Source organism: Empidonax traillii, unplaced genomic scaffold (genome assembly GCF_003031625.1).
Source record: "Empidonax traillii isolate 1590-97213 ecotype Southwest subspecies unplaced genomic scaffold, ASM303162v1 scaffold132:size1788729, whole genome shotgun sequence".
NCBI lineage: Eukaryota > Metazoa > Chordata > Aves > Passeriformes > Tyrannidae > Empidonax > Empidonax traillii.
The window spans coordinates 926,444-945,075 of NW_020955325.1; positions in this window are offsets into that span (position 1 = coordinate 926,444).

Here is an 18,632-nt window from a genome sequence, read left to right on the forward strand (position 1 = left end):
CATGAGGTATCACCTACTGGTGGACTAGCAGCTCTGCAGGGAGGGATTACAGGGAACGCCAGGTTAAACGTGAGCTCACAGTGGAAATCATGTCTGGGGCTGCATCAAGAGGAGTGTGTCTGGCAGGGCAACTTGTTCTCTTCTGCTTCATGCTGCTGAGTCAGCATCTGAAACCATGTCCTCCTTTGGGTCTCTTAGTTGAAGAGCGATGTTGAACGACTGGATTGGGTCTGCTGGAGGGCACACAACATGTCCAGGAGTATTCCCATAGCCTTCAAGGGAGATGGGCTTATCTAGTCCTGCAAGGAAGAAGCAAAGGGATGAGCTGATAATTGCTGGGGCAAATCCTCTTTGAAAGGGGATTAGAGCCAATATCCCTCCTGCAATGCCAGATGATTAAGCAAGGGCCAGTGACCACAATTCACAATTTGGATAGTTAGGAAGGAATTTTTTCACCAGGAGGATGGTGCAAAGCTAGGACATGTCACCCAGAGAGGGTCTCCATCCTTGCTGACCAGCCAGAGCAGCTCAGCTGGTCTTTTGTTGGCAGGACTCTCCCTCAGAGCAAGAGAGGAGTCAGACAGACACCCAGTGGCCCCTCCCAGCCGGCCTGTTTGTGAAGCCAGACAGCCGTGGCACAGAACAGGTAGGGGGAGGGCTCACATTGCCATCGAGTCAACACTGCGGGATGAGGTTGGACCTCGGTTTTACCCTTCCCAGCTCTCCCTTCTGTGTCAGTGTCTGTGCTCAGACATGAGATAACATCCCTGCCCAGGGCTCTCTTTGTTTTGAAGCCCAGACCAGGGCTTACCAGCTGTTTTTATTTGGTTTGGTTGTGGTGCTGGGGCCGTGAGCCTGCCTGTCCTGGCAAACTCCAGCCTGGGTAGTTCGCCTTGAACTTTTACCAACCAGCTGCCTTGGGTCCTTCTTGGGCAAACCCCTTGTGTTGCTGTGCCTTCCTGAGAACAGGCAGTGGGTGCCTTCTCAGGATCCTGCTGTCGCTAGTGCAGGCTTTAAACAGGTTTCAAACCAGGAGTAAATTGTACTCACATCTAGCTGAAGGCTTCCTGAGCATGCTGGAGGGATGCTCAATGACCTCTGTGTGATGGTAATCAGGCCTCATGGAGAAGGGCCAAAGCATTTCCCTGGCTGAGGACATTTGGCACAGAAGGTAGCTGGAGCCACACCTGTCTGAGAGATGTTCTCCATGCCAACTTGGAAAGCTGTTGCTGCTTCTCTGTGGGGTAGTGATCAGCATCTCTGACCCCTGCAGGGAGCGTGGCTGTGTGTCCACACACAGCAGTGCTTGAGGGAGCCCTGGGCAGGACGTGACCACACACTTACCTGCACATCTCCTGCCAACTCTGTGCAGCTCGTGGGGATCTTGTCAAATGGTAATGACCTTTTTGGGTTGGCTTATGTGACCCAGAGAGCATCACTTTGTTTGCCATCCTCCATGTCGCTCCAGATCAGCCACAGTGTCAGAACTTGGGCTTCTTTTTGCACAGCCTCCTGTTCTGCACTGGGACTGCAGTTACTTCTGTGCATCATGGGACCATCAGATAAACTGGAGCAGGATAAGCCCATCAGTGTAGCCACTGGGAGCAGGGAAATAGCTGTTCTGCAATAGCCAGTGTGAAGGCTTGAACAATGAGGTGATGCGGATTGGGGAGTTACTTTGGGGTATCAACACACCTAAAACATGTTGATATGAGCTGGAGAGAGCCCCAGAGGAAGAGAGAGGGAAGAAAGCAGACTGATGTGGCATGGGAAGTCAGCTAAGTGTGGTACCACTGATAACTTTGCACGGTAGACTGAACAGTCAGTTTATGGGAGAAGCTTGCCCTGGAGAGTTACTGAAGCCAGGGAGTGTGACAGAGAGCTGTGCAGGCTGTGCAAGGTCACCCTTAAAGCCCTTGCTGGCAAAGGGCACTCCCTGCAGTTTGATCTTTAGTCCTTATCCTGCCCGTGTTATTTGGTTAATGGAACTCCTTCATTTTAGAGACCGCTCCATGGTCTTACTCATGGGACCTGTGTCCAAGGCTTTTCCCCCGGGGTTTTCTTTGGTTGTCGCATTCATGCTTTCTGCCAAGCAGTGACTGGACAAGAGACAGACCCTGTAGGCATCTCTGTGGGAGAGTACAGGGCTGCAAAGCTGCTTGGGTGCTTCTGTGCAGTGTGCGCTGTCCCTGGCCACACCCAAATTTTACCATGGGAGCACATGCTCCTATGGTCCCTCCCCTGGAGCCTTCTGCCAAGGCTGGGCTGAGGAGTCCCACCCTGATGATGTGGGTGGCTCTGGGTGCATTGTGTAAGCTCTCTCCACAGCCTGTCTTCTGTGGGAGTGGGGAAGGATTATTTAATTGCCATATTGTGCTATAGGGGAAAAAAGTCATGACTACGTGTGTATAGGGCAGGCAGCAGAGCACAGCACTGGTTGTTGTCACTGGCAGTCACCTCCTTCGCTTGCTTAGAGGCCTGCAGGTGTAGGAACATGGCTGCTGAAATTAAATGTTGTTAAACCTGGGACATAAATCAGGGCAGGACACAGAGTGCTGTGTGGAGGCTGCCCCTGGAGTTTAGCTCAGCCTTGTTGCACCAGCACTGTAGCAGGGATGGTCTTCTGCCCAGGGACCCTGCTGGCTTGGGTCACAATCTGTGTCCATGCAAATGCATCCTGTGGCAGCAGGAATGTTCCTCGCCAGAGCCCAGGAAATTGGTCTCTGCCTCTTTCCCTTCTCTGTTGCTTTCCCTCTGGCCTGGGCTCCCATGCTGCCTTACCATAGCTGCAGCCAGCCCCACCTCTGGCTGTTGGGGGAGGTTTCAGGAGAAGATGGGGCACCTACTGGGAGAGAGGTGCTTTGTACTGCAATCGCACGTGTCGGTAAATCACAAGGAAGAAAAGCCTTGGGAACAGCCCAAAGCAAACTGCTGTCTTGTGATGTCCCTCAGACAGTGGCACAATGGTGGTGTGTGATGCCAGGGTTATCCCGGACTTATACCAGGACAATGTCTGTTCGAGGACAGGTGCATTGGACAGGACAGGTTCCATTGCCAGGGCATGAGTATCAGCAGGGAGTACAATATGACCAAGTTGCCTTCTGACCTCTGAACTGGGGTATGGGGATGGGATGGCAGGGGCAGGGGGAGAGAGAGAGGGGCTGGCCAAGCTGCCCAGCTCTGGAAATCAGCAACACTTTTATCTCCAGGGCTGCCAGTCATAAAAAGTAACCATACACAACAAATGCCAAAGGTAGGGGCTATCCCTGGACAGCTCAGGCTAGGATGCGTACTCCTATTTTCAGGCCTCAAACATCCTTATGTCTGCCTTTCTCGTCTTGCTCCCCTTCTTACAAGGTCCTACCAGGCCAGTGGAGCTGAAGCTGCAGCTGCAGCAGACAAAGGGACCCCACTGCCATCTGCACAGCCTCAGGCCCCTCACAGATACCTGCCAGGATGGGGAGCACCGTGGCCCTTTGGAGCCAGCCTCACAGGGGCAGGTCCCCGTCAGCTGCCATCAGGCAGTTCAGGCCATGCCCTTCTCTCCCATTCATCAGGGATTCAGCACTGGCTGCCACCGGGGACACCCAGCTGGTCCCTCTCAGGCAGTGACAAAGGCAATTACCTCACTGCTCAACTCCCCAGCTGGCTGCTGAGACACTTACCTGAAATTAGCTGTGGCCAGTGCGTCGCAGAGGTGAATGCGGTTGTGATTATGAATGCACTTCTTGTTTGTCTTTTCAGTGCCGAAATCCTGTCAGCGAGGAGAAGCGATAATAACATGCTATTAAGTTCTTTCTGGATAATGTAATTCAGGAGTCAGGAGGCAGTTTGGTCATTTATGCCTTTGAAAAGCTCAGAATAATTTTCGGTGTCATTATCTTCCATTTTAAAGAGCCCGTTTCAAACACCAATACCAAGAGCCCCTCTCCTCACCACCTCCTCCTTGCTTATGTGATTTTCTCCTACCTTTTGTTCTTGTTTTCTCTGACCTTTCAGGGATCTGGGATTTGTTTCCAGTCATTCATTGCACCCTGAAACACACCACACCCAGTTCTTTCTTTCTCCCTTTCTCTTTTTATAGTGGGTTTTGGAACTCACCTGCTATTTTACTCAGCATCTCTAAGTTGTGGTTGGTGAGACGTCCCCTTGCGAGGCTGGGGAGCACTGTTCAGGCCTCAGTGGCTGTGAGAGGAGGGTGAATGTAATGTGGATTCAGGTGCAGGGAAGGAGCAGGACTGCAAAGATTTTCAGCAGTGTGTCCCCCCCAGGGACACGAGGTGGGCAGAGCTACCATGACAGCCTGGCTGCCCTTGGGAACAGGGACTGCAGGGAGGCACTGCACATGCTGGTGATCTTTTTTGCATTGAGATGCCCCTGGAACAAGTTGTGCAGCCAAGGCCACAGTGCAGGCATGGTGCTGTGGAGCCCATGCATCCTGGCCACCCTGCCCTCAATCACTATTCTGCATCTCTCCAGGCACAGCCTCAGCCGATGAATTATATGCGGAACTTGAGGCTTATGTTGTTTGCTCATGCTTTTGTTAAGTCTGTGCTTCAGAGTAAGCAGTTAATGGATACTTTTGCCCTGAAATAGCCCCCAGGATAGGGAGCAGAGAGGCTCCTTAGCAGATGCAACTTCAACACTAGCTTACACTGCAGGCATGAAACAGACAGATGTCTCTGAGTGAATGCAGCAAAAATTATCCAGAACTGGGGCAGGAAAACAATCCATCTCCTTTCCAGCATGCACAGAGCATAGCTGAAGAAGAGAATTTTATTCATTAAGTTAACTGGCAATGATCCCTGAAATGTCAGCCCTGGCCTTAATTTTGTTTCTAGGTTTGGAAAGCATCCTCGTCTTTTTGTTTTTAAAAGAGAAGGTATGTGGCTCTTTCCATTTTATATGTGTTGGCACTGCCAATGTTTCAGTGCAAATAGGAGGGATAATGCCCTTCCTTTTTCCACCTACTTCCTTCAGAGGGGAAATGGGATCTCCCAAGCAAAGTACAGAAAATTCTCAGGGAGCAGGCAAGAGTTGCATCCATCATTAAGCCTGGTTCGTATTGTTCAGCAGCTTCTGAAGGAACTGGCAGGCACTCATGTGCCAGCAAAGTCAGCAGTGGAGTCAGGCTGTGACCTGGCATGAGCTTATTTGCGGAGAGGGTATGGGAAGACTTGCACAGAGAGCGGGCTCATTGGCCTCGCTCTGCCTAGAGGATACAGGAGCATTAGTGGCACAGTGTGGCTTCATTATGGACCTGGCCCAGCTTTGTTAGCATAGAGGATACAGTCTCCTTGGGACAGATGTAAAGAGGGATGAGAATGCTCTTTCCTTTGTGAGAGATGAAGAGACCTTTTAAACACTTTTGGCAGTCCCAGACATGAATGCACAGTTCAGCGCTGACCAGTGATGCCAGGAAGGGAACCCACATGATAGCAGATCGGGTGCAATGGATGCATCTGCTCCCAGACAGCTGTGCCCACTGTCTGCAGACAGGCCACAGAAACAGACCTGCCACTGATCCAGCCATGATGGGCTGTGCCTGCCTCCATTGCCTGCTGACTCTGTGCTCCATGTCCAGCTGCAAGTGCCCTTCTGAGTGCGGAGGCGGATTAAATGTGTTTCCTGTGGTCTGCGTATTTATGGGATTTCTCCCGTGAAGTTTTTCAGGTGCTTGGTATTTTAGCTCACACTGCAATCTCCCGCAGTGGGGATGCTCAGAGAGTCCTCTCTCCTCTATCTACCTACCTATTTTCATTAGATCTAAAAGACTTTCATTATCTCTGGGATCTCTATGCCTCCCTTGGTTGAAACTGGAGAAGGATTTGAATAGATGCTGGTCAGTGGGAAACTGGTAGAGATTCGGACAGCCCAGTGCCTCCTTTCAGGGCAGCTTGATGGGATAAGCTGTCTGCCCTTAAAAAACTGACTAATAAGGGAAACATAAAGAAAAGAAGATAAAGAAAGAGTGGTGAAAAGTAGAGGAAAATGGATTTCTTAAATGCCTTCTTATGTCAGCCAGATGTCCATTCACTCTGCCAGCAGCCTGGCCAGCTTAGCCCTGCACCCAGAAAGAAGCTTGCATCTTGCTCTCTGGCCTCTCTTCTCTCATATCAACATCCCCCTTGAAACTGGTTTTCTCAGCCTGATTGCGCCCCAGTTTCTGCTGCACTGACAGCCCATGAGCCATCACCTCATGGCAGAGCTGTCTGGTTCCACAGGCATGGCAAATGAGGCAGAGGGAGGGACTGACAACTGGCATGGGGAACAGCTTTCCTTCAGTCTGCTTTAGCCATGAGGCAGATGTTACCCCATCTTGGACACATGAAGCTGGTAGGGCTGTGCCCATCTGCTCAAAGGAGTCCATGTGCCAAGTCATTTCCTTCTTGCTTGTCTTGCTGCACCCTTCTTAGCCCACTCTGCAGTAATGTTTTTCTCACGCTTGGTTTGCCTCTCCAGGCTGAAGGAGATCTGGCTGTGGTTTGGGCCATGTTGTAAAGATGATCATGTTGCTTATCAGTGGTCCTGTTGTGGAGGGATGTTGGGTGTGGTTTAGATCACTACAAAGATCAGTGGTTTAGTCTTCAATAGTGGTGTAACTCAGACCTCTGCTCAGCCTGGGTGGTTGGCTGGGACAGGCACAGCAGTCAGGCTGGAGGCATTTTGTTGGGGCTATGAGGAAAGCTAGCTCTGCAGTGGCATCTCCGGGCCAGGAGCCTGTCATCCAGCCTGCAGGAGCACCAGCTCTGGCAGGGAGGTCTTAGAGTGTTAGGGCAATCTGTGTGCTCACTGCATGTGGCTCAGCATGGGCACGATGTTCAGCTCCAACTCACTTTCATATTTGCTTCAGATAGTAACACTATGCAGGTTCCATAAGTCATCTGAAAACTATACCTGGCTCTTGGCAAGGAAAGTTCCCCCTCCTGATTTAAAAGGAGGTCTGTGCAGTGCGGGAGCAAGCAAGTTGACCCCTGACTGCTAATTCATTCCTGGGCTTTTCTCCCAGCCACCTCCTGGGATCAGAGGCCGTGGAGCTGTTTGTATGATTGTGTGTATGTGTGCTCATGTTTATGTGGGCACATGCTGGCTGGAACACTGAGCTCCAGCCCATGCTGGTTTTGCTCCCGGTGCACTGCCTCCTGCACACTACGCTGGTTGTGCAGTCAAAGACCTTCTAGCACTAGTGCCAAAGGACTGTGACAGCCCCCTGGGTGGCAGCTGGCCATTTGGTTGATGGATTATCCACTCCAAACAGGAGACAGTAATCTTCAGAGGAACAGACCCAGAGAAAGGGGCAGAGTTAATCACTTTGAGCAGGGACAGCAGCTGGAGAAGCAGGGAATGGGCAATTCTAAGAGAGAATGGTGTGATATGGAGGGGAAGAAGAAGCAAAAGATAAATTAAAAGCGTAGAGCAAAAAGTCAAGGGCTCTTGCTTGCCAGGAGAGACAGAAGATTGTTATATCAGGATCGGACAACCTCCACCAGCACCCTCATTTGGTCATTGATTTCTCCCATGTTCAATGGAAAACAGCTGCCCACTGATCCTTCCACAAAAGGACACTGCAGCCTCTGCCCATAAACACACAAACACTGCACAGTTACAAATGGGAGAGGAGGGGAGAACAGAGAGCTATTTAATCTCTGTCCTTGTGTCCTATATTGGGATGGCAGTGAGAAGTGCTCAGGCAGGTATTTTATGCCTTGCAGATTCAAACAACAGATTCTGCTTGAGACTATACCAAGAAGTGTGAGAATTTGGCTTACAAAAGCAGCTCTGTGTTACTACACTATTGACATAAAGATATTTTTGAACTCCACACTCTCTTACTCCAGGGAAGCCATTCTGGGCTTCACACCAAAACAGCTGCATGTTGGGCAGAGGGTTTTGTCACTTTTCTGTACATTTTCAGCTGGGTCAGTGAATATATTAGCCACTGTTTCCAAATCTTATTGAGTTATCTCTAGGCTCCTAGCAGCCTACACAGGACCTCGCATTCCACAGAAGGGCTGTGATGTACAGGGGTTAAAAGCATTTCAAGTCTTGAGTATTAATGCCTTAGTTAAAAATTGTATAACCAGTGTCAAGAGACAGGATATGTTTATGTTGTTATGGCATGTGCCAGTGGATGATCCCCCAAGCACAGTGGATGATCCCCCTACACATAGTCTTTCAAGTTATTTTTCTTATGTTTCATCATGGAAGGAGGTGATATGGCACAGGGGTTTTGCAAGGTTTGGGACAGAGCCAGGAGACCTAGAGAGCCTTGTAAGAACTACTCTTCTGCTTTGGGCTTTTATTAATGTTAGTTCAAGGGAAAATCCACACCAGTCCTAGACTGAGGTTCCTGACGGAGCACTTACATCCTCATCATCCCCTTTGCCCCAGGGCTGTGTGTATAAAGCAAATGTGTAGACTATTCCCAGGCACAGATCTTCTAGTTCTCTTTTGCTGGAAGGACAAACCACGTGCCCCAACATCTGGCATTACACAGAATGAAGGGCAGTGGTGATGTCTGAATGGAAAAAAGTAATTAAAATATTAACACTAATTACAATCAAAAGCCACCATTTCTAACATGAAACTGGAATTTTAATGGCCGGATGAGACCAATGCTCTGTCTAGTCCAGCCTGAAGCCTCTAAAAGCAGTTCTCCCTGGCTGGCCCAGAGGGTGGTGGAAAAGCCACACAAATAGACAACACTTAAGACTTGCCAAGTGAAGAAGTTTCTTCCCACTCTATACTTCTGTTTATAGCAGCTCTAAATTTTTAATGATCAAGGTAATATTTCTTAACATTTATAAATATATATGTATTTACATATAATGCAGCTATACCTGTTTTCACTGATTACTGAGTACGTCGAAATCTTTATAACCAATGCAGGGCACAGTGACTGACCAACGGACTGTGTCTTTCAGGGCCGGTTATTCCTTGTTATACAGTGGTCGTAAAAACTGAGTCACCAAGTGGTCACCAAAGTGTCCTATCCTGTCCTCCTAGTCATAGGAATCACTTGGCTCCATGACATCACTAGATCATCTTGGGCAATTGAGTTATGTGGGCTGGAGTTGAATCACCAAGACATAAGGCTTTGTCTTGAGTCACCAAGACTCAGTTTCCAAGGTCAGTTCAGTTGCTCCAGTCAACTGCAGGTAAGTTCCAAAGAGGATATTTAAAAATATGGTAAAGGTATTGTAGAAGCCCAGAAGATAAAAGGGTTAACATGTACATCTCAAGCACCAATAGCAAGATAGCCATGGAGCCAACCAAAGACTGCTGATAAGAACATGCTGTGCAAATGGGCAAGAGAGAACAGGATGTGGTTGGAGAAGGGGTCCATATGGAGGTAGGGCAGCACTTTTCTGGGACAAATGTCCTTGTTCTGACTTTTGGAGACAAGCACAACACAGTACAGCACAAGTGCAGGAATGAGGTCAAAAAATGAGCATGGACTATTGACCAGAGGTCAATCCAGTGTGGGGGGGATCAAGACCACCAAAGACTCCTGAATCCTCTGACCCATTTCCAGAGAGGTATAGAAGAATGAACTGTGCATTATAAATACTTTGCATAGAAAGAGAAACTTAGCTCCAGGGTGGGGAAAACTTATCTATACAAAGGTACCCCTACCAAGCCAGGGTGTGTGCCCCTAGGACTGTGGACTCTCCATCAGCTTGATTGACACTTGGGTCAGGACTGGTGGCTCTTCCTTCCTTCATCCTTTCCTTCTTCACTCTCTTTAATCTCTTCCTCTCACCCTCTCTCTCTTTCACACTACCACTCATTCAAAATTCACTGCTGTGTGTTTATAAGGGACTAACTTAAAACAATTTCCATGCCAAGTGCATCGATTGTGTTATAAAGTAATTTGGATTTGAAGAACCTTTCCTGTCCCCTTCCCCTCACTGACCTGGTGTTTGGGCTATAGAAAGGACTATTGGGAAGCCAAAGAAAAGATGTTGCTGGTCATTGTAGAGGAAAGAATAACTTGATGAGGGAAACTGCTGGCTGGCATGACTTTTGGAGAGGGAGTCAAGAATGAGGTCTGCAAGGGTTTTGGCTGAAAAACTTGGAGGAGGCAGAGGGGAGGGCCTTGATATGGAGACAAATGGACAAGAGATGAAGGTGGAGGACTCTTCATTGTATAATGTCCCAGACATTATATATGAGGTGGAGAAGGGCTGGCTTCTCTGATTGATCACCACTGTCTGGTGGGCCTGCAGTGCTGGAGGAACATGGAGGCTGCTGAGGGACAGGGTCTTGTGGGGACGTCTGTAGTCCTGAGCTAAAAGAAGGCAAGAAAATTATCTGTGTGATACAGAAAGCAGCCTTGCAGATGCATCCTGCAGGGATGACGGGACATTCCCTGTCCTGGCCTCTCTGTCTCTTCCTGAAGCTGCCAGCAGGAAGAATATCTGGGGAAAGTGTGACAGCTCCTGAGGTGCATTTCAGCCTTGGGAATTCTCAGCCCTGTGCTTACCATGCAGTATTGACTGCATGCTTTTTTGTAAATACATATTTTGCAGTTTTCCTCTGCTAGTGGGATTATCCAACAGTACTCATTGCTTCAGGGGAAAATTTTTTAATATGTAAAATACAATGGAGAAAGAGCAGCTTTGTTCCAAGCACTGATTAAAGGGTCTCAAAACCTCCATGCACAGTGGTGCAACATGACTCAGTGTCTTTGGCTGACGTCTTTGGTGACATCGCTGGTGACTAAAGTTTTTTCCCAAGCAGCAGAAAGTTTAACTCTGAATTACAGCAAGGACTGATATATTAATACCAGCAGTATTTCTCTTTTGCTGTTGTCAGAGTGTAGTACAGATGGGTGAAGAGTGACTATACCTCTTCCTGCTAGGCTGAGGGTAAGAGATGTGTGGGGAATACTAGAAGATGCCCTGCCGTTATGGATGGGACAAAATGGAAGGCCAGCCAGATTCCACTCATAATAATCTGGAGCTTGTTAAAGATTCTAATCAGGCAGAAATATTTTCCCATCAAATCATTACAAATTATAAGGAGATTGCAGCTCTGGATTCTGGCTGCCTTTTCTCTTTCTGAAGTTAACAAGTGCATCTGCTGAAGGCTTTGGTAGCTCATTTGGTGTGACACATGGGCTGTGTGGAGAAGGAAGGGGAGAGGGTACAGGAGGCAGAACCCAGAGCAGGGAGGGTGTTCCAAGGAGGAGGGTTATTTAGTCTGGTGACCTGGAGAAAGGCAAGTATTTCCCTGTTTCTCTTTCTGGGAAAAAGCCAAGAGAAGGGTGGCTAGGGGAATTCCTGCTCCTGGAGATGGTGGTGGCTTTTGAATGCATGACAGTGGATCTTTCCTTTGACTTCTTTGTAAGCTTGAGAATGAATACATGAGCGTACCTTCATCCTGTCTTGTATATTGTCTGTGGGCATGGGATGGTGTGTGATAGCAACTGAGGATGAGTGTGACAAGGTGTGAGAAAAGCAAAGCAATGCACAGGCTTTTGGAGGGAGCTACGTTCTGCGGAGGTTTCTGCCTGCCTGTATTCCTCCTCACCCCGTGTCACTGAGAGGAATTGTGATACTGTGCATCAATGCATTGCTGTTGTGGTTTCAGCCCAAGCAGCAGCCAAGCCCCACAGAGCCACTCGCTCACTCCCCCAGCAGAGAGACTGGGGAGAGAACTGGAAGGGTAAAAGCAAGAAAACTCATGGTTTGAGATAAAGACAATTTAATAGGGAAAGCAAAAGCCACGCACACAAGCAAAGCAAAACAATTAATTCACTGCTTCCCATGGGCAGCCAGGTGTTCAATCACCTCCAGGAGAGCAGGGCCTATCATACATAACAGTTACTTGAGAGGACAATCACGCTATCACTCCAAACCTTTCCATTCCTTCTTTACCCCCAGTTTTATATACTGAGCATGATGTCATATGGTATGGAATGTCCCTTTGGCCAGTTTGAATCACCTGTCCCAGCTGTGTCTCCTCCCAGCCTCCCATACACCAACTTCCTTGCCAGTGAGGCAGTATGAAAAGCAGAAAAAGCCTTGGCTCTGTGAAAGGACTGCTCAGCAATAACAAAACCATCTCTATATTATCAACTCTGTGTCCAGCAAAAACCCAAAACACAGCTCCGTACTAGCCACTATGAAGGAAATTAACTCTACCCCAGCTGAAATCAGCACAATTGCTCACACAGGCTTAAAACGTTTCTGCCTCTTGGCTCACCGTCACCTCTGTTCCTCCCTGAGCTTCTAAAGGATTTGGCCATGCGAGGAGAAGCTTGCAGCAGAAGTGCCTCTGGGAGACTCAAAACATAAACCATGTTTTATTAAGCAGCATCTGACACTTTTGCTGAGACTAGTACTAGGTCTTATTGACTGACCAAAGCTACCAAGCCTGTTGACCCTGAGAGGCTGCTCTTAAATATGGAGGGCCATGGCAGGCTGTATTTATTATGAAGATAACCCATGCTCTTGTTAATCCCCCTTGTGTCAGCTACTCAATAACTTCACAGATTTCTCTGGATCTGCGAAGCCATTTATCTGCTGAGACAAATATCCTCCTCTCCTACTGTCAGTGGCAAAGGTCATCAAGGTGGAAGGAAAGAGCTTTTGTGAAGGGATAGGAATTTGTGGCAGAACTGTTTTTGGAAGCATAGTTCTGTAAATTCACCGCCTGCTTTTCTGGCAAGATGCTAAATAACAACTTTTGTTTATATGGACCCTACAAAGCAGTCTTGACTTTTTCAGGTTCTGTAGTAAGCCCATACTGACTCCTTCCTGCTTGCCTTCCTGCCTTCCTCCCTCCCTCCCTCCCTGGGCTCCTCCATGCCTAATGCTGCAATAAATGGGGAAGACGTTTATCTTAGCCACAAGGACCCTTCAGAAACTTGAGGAACAAACAGTGTCAGAGGAGCAATACCCAAGATCACAGAATCACAAAATATACTGAGTTGGAAGGGACCCACAAGGATCATCAAGTCCAACCCTTAACCCTGCACAGGACCATCCCCAAGAGTCACACTAAGTGCCTGAAAGCATTGTCCAAATGTTTCTTGAACACTGTCAGGCTTGGTGCTGTGACCACTTTCCTTGGGAGCCTGTTCCAGTGCCCAAACACCCTCTGGGTGAAGAACCCCTTTCTAATATCCAGTCTAAATCTCCCCTGACACAGCTTCAGGCCATTCCCTTGGGTCCTGTCACTGCTCACCAAAGAGAAGAGATCAATGTTTGTACCTCCTCTTTCCCTCACAAGGAAGTTGTAGACTGCAATGAAGTCTCCCCTCAGTCTCCTCCAGCTGAACAGACCAATTGCCCTCAGCCACTCCTCATATGCTTCTCAAAGGCCCTTCACTGTCTTTGTTGCCCTCCTTTGGATGCTCTCTAGTTGATTAATATCTTTCTTAAATTGTACATGGACGATCGAAGGGGTATAGGCAAGACTAGGAGGCTGCTATCCAAGAAGAGTTTGTAAATAGATAGGAATTGTTGAAGATAAGCTAAAAAAGCACCCTTGAGCTGTATGGCTGGCTCTCCCTTCCTGCAAAGTGAGGAAATGAACCTGAGAAGCATCTGTTGGATGATGTTAACATGGTGGGGCATCTCTCTGGAGTCTCTTGCCCTCTCAGTAGCCTTTGTTGAAGGGTGGGTAGATTCCTGATATGGTGTCTAGGTACTGGCTAGCAGCAAAAGCTTTCAAGGCAAAAGATGATTGGAGTCTGTGGTGGGGCATTAAATTAGATTTACTTTATTTTGGACAGAAGAATGTTAAGTAAAAAAGTTAAAACACACAAGTAAATTAGCATCTGAGGCTGCAGGAAGCAATTAATTTAGTAATTCCACTGTGAGCTTGCAGGGTTTAAGGTTCTTGGGTGTGTTCTTAAATTTTTTGCTTCTGGCAGTCTTTCAACTGCTATCTCTATGCTACATTGCTTCACACCTGGATTGACCTGCCTTTATAACATGTCCTTGACATCCAGTCGAGGTGGGTTTGAAGCAGAAACAGTTCAATTAAAATGCTGGTGAGAAATCTGAGGGTCTTTTCTTAGTGCTAATAATAGTGGGTTTGTATCCTCCACTAATGTGGCTATGCTTTCATGCTCCCATCTGAGCCCCGCCCCTCCAGAGTCTCTGGATGTGCCTGCCAGAGATCCTTGTTCATAATACTGCTGTTGGGGCAAAGGCAGGGAGGCTGGTGTACAGTCTGAGTCTAGTTAAGTAGCTGAAGACTAAGGACCAAACCAGACTTTCTGGTAGCATTCCGGCTGCTTGTCCTCATTCTCAGGCTACAGTTCCCTGTGAATGGTGCCATTTCTCCACTCAAATGCAAGGAGGCAGCAAACTTGGTGTGGTGACTATGGAGGCCTCGTATATTACAGCATTTAGCCAGGAAACTTTCAGGTACTTGTGTGAATTCCCCTTTTCCTGACATTGCTTTAGGAGAGATGAGACTTAACATGAAACAAAGGACATAAATCAGGCTACAAAAATGTTTCAATTGCATGAAGATCTTCCAGCTCTTAATTTTGGAACAGCCACTACTACAGACTTATTTTTGGTTTTGTTGTTGTATTGGGTTTGTGTTTTCTTTTCAGAATGCTTTGGGGTGGTAACTGAAAGGGACCTGAAGAAAAAAGTAGGGCTTCACTTCTAAATGTAACCATCTCCCACCAATATACTCAGCGTTTTGTTTCACTTCTGTGTCAGCTGGGAAAATGGAGGGGAAAAAAATGGAAAAAGCTGGTAAGATAGGCTGGCTTGGTTTCTCCATCAAGATCTTCTCTTTCCTGAAGTATTATTTCTACCTTTTCCAGCATAAGTCACTGACTGAGGGTTCTGCATGTCCACTAAGTAAACTTAAAGATTAGACAAGATTAGTATTACAAAAAGTGGAAGAACAGCCACTGAATGGTTAGCATAGAGCCTGGAGTTTGGAACTGGGCTAGCAAGATGGAGGCAGGGAAGAATTGGTACAGTTTTGAACGTGGTAAATCCATCTTAACACAGGTCTAAGAAAGTGAAGTTGGGTTGGGATTTTTTTTTCTTGAAGACTAATGGAGAATGCTCATCCTTGAAGAGGGCCAAGATAATATAGTGTGGAAGTAAATACCTATTTTTGCTACAAAAAGTTTGAACTATTCATCCCAGCCTTCTAGTCTCCTGGCAACAGTGAAGAACAGACCATGCTGGGACCACTATTTTAATCAACCTAATTGCAGGCCCTCTCTCTCCTCCCCCAGCAATCAGCCTCCTGGGAGATGGAAAACCCTTTCAAGCACGTCATCTAAAGGACTGGGAGTCTCTCTCATTTGCCATTCTGCAGTTGTATGTTGCTCACATCTGTGCAGTATTCATTTCATATTTCTTGTCTGGAAACAAGGCATTACTTTGGGATATTTGCATTTTTCCATTTGTTATATTAAAATGAATTTGTTGCTTTCATGTCACTGAAAAAAATCCAGTTAGATATTAACTGCAAATAGAAATGTTTTGCAGCTCTGACATGTTTCTCTCACTACGTCTCTGCCTGCCCATGGTATTCAGAAGGCCTCTCTACCTTCTGCTCCTGTCCATTCTCTAGAAGTGCTCTCTTGCCTATGCAAATGTGCAATGTTTTGTGTACAAAGCGTACAATGATAAGAATCATCTTCTGTTATGATGTTACTCTGGTAATGGGAATCATCACCTACTTTCAGTCTTCTTAAATACTTCTAATACTTTATCAGGGAGTTCGTTTATCCTCACCTTCTCAACCTCCTGGACTTCTGCAGCCTCTGGGCTGCCTTTCCAGCATGTGCAATGAGAGAAATCAGCCCTGATGTTGAAGTGTCAAAACATCACACAGTGGGAAATTGTGCTGTCTGGGATACCGTGAACAGGCTCAGAAGTGCGTGGCTACACTGAACAACTGGTGTAACGGCTGGTGTGAAAATGCTTCAGTGAAGCGTAATTAAACTGCTGCATTTAGTGCAAAGGAACCAGGCTATCTCTTTGCTCCTTGCTCTCTTTCACTGTCTATATCCATTGGCAGTAAAAGGCAAATATAAATTTTGTTTTTCCTCCTCAAAACTGTATACACAGTGCTGGCTGACAAAACCCGTCTGCTCTTTGTTGCTGCACGGCAGCAATACAACATTAGTCCCAGTATCAGATGGCAGGGCACATCACAGCTTCCTCTTCTTGCTTTGGTTTCTTCTTCTTCAGAGCACCTGAAAACAATTAGGAAGCCATTTCTACCCATTTTTTTCTGGTTACCCTTTCCCCTACTCTTTGTTCAGAGGATTGACCTCAAATTTATCCTTAGCAGAGAGGCGACCTGAACTGCATGCTTACTGCATGCTTATGTCTGGCCATGGCTCTTCAAGAGTCACTGCTGGAAAGCCTCTCGGGCATGAAAAGAGATTTGTTTCCACAGCTGATCCTACAGCACCTTGTCCGTATAAAACCTGCCCAAGAAATGAGTAGGACCCACACTGAGAAGAGCAGTTGCTGGAGGGTTATGGTTATCCTGCTGTGCTGGGAACAGTAGGTGCCCAGGAAGCTCTCCTGCCCTTCAGCAAGTGAGCTCTCAAGCGCCAGACAGTATCTTGAGCTCTCTGGTGAACCTTGATCAAGACAATTTGGCAGGCATTGGGGAGACTGATGTAATTCATTCTTTATTCCCCACTCTGGCTTAGTGCTGTAACCCAGCAAAGACCTGTCTGTCAGAGCTGGGACCAGCCCTCAGCCCTCACAGGGGCACTAAATAAAACACACGGTGCTGCTCAATGGCTCCTTAATTCCTGTTGTTGCAGGAATCGCAGTTTCTTTCTTCATTTGTATCTTTGCTCTCCCTACTCCTTTTCTTTTTAAAAAATCCAGGGAGGGATTTGACTTGCAAATGAATGGGCACATAAGTGACAAAGGAAGCGAGCTGGAGCTCAGGAGTGCAGGTATAATTACTGTAATTAACTCAAGAAGCAGGGGCACAGCCGGTGTTGGGAGCATTGCTGGGGGTTGCTGTGGGCAAGAGATGGGAGAGGAAGGATGGCTAGCCGCGGAGATAGTCCTATGCCCCACAGGTCCCCATTCCCCGCCTGAGTTTGTTGATAAGAAAAGCATAGTTGTGTCCTGTCCCAGACACTTGGACAGGCTGCAGGGACCCACATCTCCCCAGATGAGGTGCAGCAGGAGTTACTCTATTGCCTGCTTGACCAGCCCCTAAAGAGGTGCCTTGAGCTCTCCTTTCCTGTAACTCCGTGGGAGATGGGAGTGCTCAGTGGGCAGAAGCACTAGCCCCTTGCGAGACAGACAGAGCCAGAGAGCAGGGAGGCAAAACCCTTCAGCCAGGTAGAGGGTTAGGTGAGCCCTCACAGGAGGAGCTGGGACAATTGGGGCCAGCTGAAAGCTTCTCTCAGAGACTCTTTAGCATCAAAATATGTTATTTGTTGACTTTGCTAGGTGCTGGTCGTTGAATTTATGGTGGACCTCAGAATGGCCTTAATGATCCTTATTGCTGGCAGACTGAATAAGGAGCCTGACCTTCAATTTGGTGAGAATCGCCATGGGTCCTTATGAGACACATCTATGGCATGGGAGGGCGTGCTTCACGCACTCCTGATCATAACACCAGGAAAGTTTTATGATCGCTTAAGAAGGAAGCGATATGTCTTTGTGTGCCCTAGTTCTGCTAGGTACAGTCCTGTGGCCACTCCTCTCCTCTTGGTAGTGTACAATTCCATAACCCATGGTGTTCCCAGCACATGCTCCCTTCCCATTTCCATGAGCACTCTCTGCCCTGCAGAAGAAGAGTGTGACATCTGCCTGCACAATAGGTCCTGCAACAGCTCTAGTTCTTGGCAGAAGGACTTACCTTCTCATAAAGAGATGGGGGGCTGACTTCAAATACAGGTGTTGCAAACAATAGTTACCACTGGTCCTATGCTTGGAGTCTGAGAGTGACACTGGTTTTTAGGGTTTTATAATCTTTCTGGGTGTGACCTTAATTTTTTTGAGTGCATTAGATTTAGTGTATGGGAAGTTTCCACAGGAAAACATAAAAAAAACAACCCCCAAAACCTCTCTATTTTTGGAACTGTGCAGACCAGTGAGCCTGGGATGTAAACAGTTTTCCTTGCCAGGACTATGGAGCGAGGAAGGCATGTGCAGGGAACTACAAGGCTCTGAGACTCTGTAGTCACCCCTAGGAAAATTTACACAGGCTTGTTAGAAGAGGACTGTGGTTTTGTTGCTGAAAAATTAATGTCCCAGGCTCTGTTCCACATAGGATTGAGAGCACCTAAATGTGTGTCTGACATACTTAGAAAATAGATTTGCTGAACCTGTGAGAATGGTACATTTGTTTTGCTGTACTGTAAGAACTTCCAAACTCTCCCTTTTCATTGTGGAAAATATCTGATATGAGGGAGGGGGAATGCAGAGTTCTGTGAACAGCTTCTGTTTAAACTTGCTACTGCTGATCAAAAAAGTTATAGGAAACAGGATTGGAAGGGGCTTTGAGGGATCATCTAGTCCATCTCCTTGCCCCAGGCATGTCAAGCTGCACCTCCTTTGCCCTTGACAATATTTTGACTGAACTCTGGGCAATCTACTCCAGTGCTTCCTTTTCTTAACAGAGTAACCCAAATCTTCCATGCTGAAGTTGAATTT